At 45.9% G+C, this 4,435-nt stretch overlaps 1 pseudogene; it reads right to left on the reverse strand.

Annotated features, from left to right (window-relative positions):
* Window positions 1-1,819: 1,819 nt before the first annotated feature.
* LOC128594221 (death domain-associated protein 6-like) lies at window positions 1,820-4,059 on the reverse strand (annotated as a pseudogene).
* Window positions 4,060-4,435: the final 376 nt, after the last annotated feature.

The following is a 4,435-nucleotide window of genomic DNA, read 5'->3' on the forward strand; positions in this document are numbered from 1 at the left end:
GTCCAGGAGGCCTACAGAGTGGAGAAGAGCAGAAACAGGATAAGACATGACCATCCATTGAGACCTCCTGGGCACTCAGGCATCTTCCTGGCCTGGTCTGGCTGCTTCTCCCACACTTTCTCTCCAGCAGGAGGGGTCTGTGTACAGCAGAGACCTGCGGGTAGGCACTGACGAGGGAGGAGGTCTGTGAGGAGCTGTTGCTGTGAGTGCTTTAGGGTGGAAGCAAGGGCAGGTCTTGACTCTAATCAGAGCCATTTTTTGTTTTATTTCCTAGAGTGTGGCTCTGAATAAGGACGTCCTACAAACTTCTGAGGCGATTTCAGTTTTGCAGTAACTTCTTAGAGAGCTCAGAACATCAAGGAACAACGTCTTCTTGGGACACTCAGTTGTGGACTGGCTTTCATCTCATTTTCGTCAACTGATTTACTTTCACTTATCATTATTATTACTATTATTTTAAAAGGAGATGTTGTGTATTCAGTCACATGGAATTGTAATCACTCAGCTGTGAAGGAGGCCACCCTTTGAGACTCTGGCAAGAACAGGGGAAATTCCTTTCAACACTAGCCCCAAGGAATTCTCATGATCCTGGTTTCCATTTTGGTCAAAATGAAGATGAAAGGACTTGATCCAGCATTGAGAAGAACTGTAATTTTGATTCTGAGCGAGGCACAGCTAGATGAAAAACCAGGCTAACCTTTTATCTGGTATATGAATGGAGAAGCACATCCTGTTACAAATCAGACAACCATTGTGCATTAAATTTCTGCCTCAGGCCCCATCTCTAAAATCAAAGCCTTGTAGGCAAGAAGCAACCATGAAGCAGTGGATTCATTGATTGATTTTTCCACTAAAGAGTTGTGGGATAATATTATTGAATGTCTTCCTCCTTTTTGGCTTTGTGTTTTTGTAATAAATTTAGAAATGCAATCAGGAATAGCTATTTTCCTAGAGAAAATTTCCAATCGGTAAAAATAGGACAACTTGATTTGGGTAACCATAGATATTTCTGTTTGGAGGGTTCTTTTTCACTCCCTCTGGCTCCCAGCACTTCTGATATATATAGGTAACTCTACTAACTTTATTACTTCTCAGTTTGATATTCCTTTTTATTTTTAAATTGTGGTCTTATATGAGGTTGGACAATTAAGTTTGAGAACTCATCCTAGAAAAAGGGCTACATACCTCATTGCTGAATATCACTATAGTTACCTTTGAAGTACTCTTCGAGAACTCAATTGTCACACCTTGTAAGACAACAACTCTGATGGCCATTCCAGAAAAAGAGTTCCAAAATTACTTTGAAGAGTGGACTAGGCACTGGCATTAGTGCAGAGCTTCCCAAGGGATACCTTGAAGGTGACTGTAGTGATATTCAGCAATGAGATGTGTAGCACTTTTTCTAAGATTAGTTCACGAACTTAATTGTCCAACTTTGTATACATAATATAAAATTAACCATCCTAAATCTACCATCACCACCACACATCTCTGGAACATTTCCATCATGCCACACTGAAGCTCTATCCCCATGAAACACTAACTCCCCACTCTCTACCTCCCCTAACTCCCCTGGGCACCCTCATTCTCTTTTCATCTCTGTGAGTTTAAATTCTTTTTTTTTTTTTGAACAATATGAAAAGAACTTTATTGTTTATTATTTTTCTGTGTAAAACTTAAGGGTTTTTTTTCTTTTTTTTTTAAAAGAAACACTACCAAAAGGGGATTTGCTCAATTCATTCTTTTCTCAGTCATTTGCTTCCCACCATCCTCCAATATTCATCCCAAACATTTTGGAGGTGAAGAGAGGGGGAAGCAGCTAATCAGAGTCTGAGAACACAATAATCTCTGGATCACACTGTGTGGCCTCACTCATCTTGTAAGTACTGGACAGGGAGGCTGTGACTGGGTTGGGGTTGGGACAGCTGGACCGGAGAATGGCTGCAGATGGAGGTGGTCACCAGGCTATGGCTGGGAGAGTCCAACCTTGTGGAGGAATCAGCAACCGGAGCCATGGAAGCCAATTGGGATGGTGGGCTGGGCCAGATATTTATCTTCTTCCCATTCTTTGCATCCACTGCCCTTTGCCTTTCCACATAGCTGTTTCCTAAATGGCCCTGATCCTGTTTGCTTCTTTGCCTTTTGAGTGTTCTTGCTGGGAGGGCTGGAATCTCTCTAGGTGTGAGGAGAGACAATTCCATTGAAAGAAGTGGAAATGATGGGGTGGTGCCTGTGGCTCAAGGAGTAGGTCACGGCCCCATATACTGGAGGTGGTGGGTTCAAACCCAGCCACAGCCAAAAACTGCAAAAAAAAAAAAAAGAAGAAGTGGCGATGACGACAGCTGCCTCACTCTCTAAGACAGTGGTGAAGGAGTCCTCTGATTGCTTTCTGAAAGAGAAAGAGAGAAAGTATCTGTCTCCTCGGGAGAAGAGTTGGTATCCAGGGGCTATGCTTCAGTCTCTAGCTCAAAGAGCTGAGATGTAGGACCCTCTTTCTCCAGGGCAACTCCTCAGGCTGTCCTCCATTGCTTTCAGTATCTATGCTGAAAGGGGTCAGCGTCCTTTCAACACTAATGATGGTGACACCATGAGTTCTTCATTTTGCTGCTCCTCTGAAGACCTGCTGATCCCTTTGCCAGGTTCTAGGTTCTTTTCAGTGGAGATATGTGGTAGGGTCATGGGGCTCTTGCCTCCATCCTTACCTGCTTTCTCCTTCTCTTCGTCATTCCTCTGACCTCCAGCATCTATTCCAGATCTTTCTCTTCTTCAGAATCTTTGGCCTCCTCCTCTTCCTCTTCTCCTCTTTATCACTTTCCTCATCATCTTCATCTGTCTCAGCCCTGGAGGTAGGTGGAAGGGCACTCCTGGGATGCCATTCCACTAAGACTCTCACCAGAATTCAAGGAAGTTTGGGGGGGGCTCTGCAGAATGAGAAGAAGTACCTTGAGGAAGCCAGGCTCTTCTGGTCTTTCTCTCGCCCTCCTCACTTTTGTCTTGCATCATCACATATTTGGAGATAGCCTCATCCAGCTAGCCATGACCAAAGTCCGATTTTCTTGAAGGCCAACATGGGATTTGATAATGCAGGATCAATACCTGGCCTATAGTCATCTGCAACATGGCAGCCAAAGTTGTAGATGAGATAGAGGTGATGTCACTCCTGTAACCTGATGCCTACATCTCACAAGGCATCCTGAACCATAAGCTGGAGCTGCTGTTGGGGAAGGCAGAGGCTGTGAGGAGCAGCTGCCTTCCCAGTGGCCCAAAGCACATGTCCATAGTCAGGGAAGGTATCAGGCTTCTTGATAAGCTGCTTAATACACCTTTTAACCTCTATGACACAACCAGTCAGTGAAGAGCAATCTTCCAGTTCACACAGATGCCAAAAGAGGCCGATCAGCTTATGCTACATTCATGCCTCCTGCAGGTATGTGGAGTGTGGGTCATGCAATTCTGAGAGATCCAATTCCTTTCTCTGCAGCTGCTGGATCTCTGCCACATAGATGCCAGCAGCTGCTCCAAGCGCTGGATCTGCCTCTGGGAACCAAGGGTCCTTGAGGCCTTAGAGGCAGTGGTTTCAGCATTTGTGGGGTTTGAGGAGGAGTCTGTGGGAATGTTACTCCCAGAGGGCTCATTGGAGGTGGTGGCAGCAGGGTGCAGATTCAGCTTCTTTTGGCTGAGTGGGAACAGTGCAGAGCTCATTGATGTAGACGTGGAGCTTAGTTGGCTGGCTCTGGGCCTGAGACAGGACCTGAGAGACAATGTTGCAGAACTCTGCTGAGGCCCAAAACAAAGAGTGGGCATGCTGCTTCCCGCCATCGAGGAATGGGACCACCTCGGGGTGATCCACCGTGGGCGTCTTACACAGTTCAAGGAACTCTTCAAACAGCTTCTCATTCTCCAACTTGTAGCATTTCTTGCTGCCTGAACTTAGAGGAGCCATGGATTTCTGAGCCAGATGAGGCTGGATTTGGGGAGTGGGTGGGAGGGCACTGGATGAACAGCTGCTTCATCTTCTTCATCATCATCCAGCACGATGATGCTGTTAGCGGTGGCCATGGGGGATCAAATCCCTTGGAGGGAGGAAGTGTTGGGGTTTTTGGAATTCCTGCTAGAAGGGGATGGGGTCCAGAAAGAGCCCCTCCAGCATAGCTCCATCCCTTTATCTCACACATTTTCCAATCTTTGTGGGTTTCAGCAACTACTAGCCTTGACCAACAGTGTCCTCATTGCCTCGTTTCAGTCACCATGAGTTCTAAATGGTCTTTTCTTTTTGAGACAGAGTCTTACTCTCTCACCCTGGGTAAAGTGTGTGGTGTTATAATTCACTGCGACCTCAACCTCCTGGGCTCAAACAATCCTCCTGCCTCAGCCTCCCAAGTAGCTGGGACTATAGGCTGTGTCATTATTCCCGGCTTTTTCTTTTTTACTTCTA

This window comes from Nycticebus coucang, chromosome 9 (genome assembly GCF_027406575.1).
Source record: "Nycticebus coucang isolate mNycCou1 chromosome 9, mNycCou1.pri, whole genome shotgun sequence".
NCBI classification, from domain to species: Eukaryota; Metazoa; Chordata; class Mammalia; order Primates; family Lorisidae; genus Nycticebus; species Nycticebus coucang.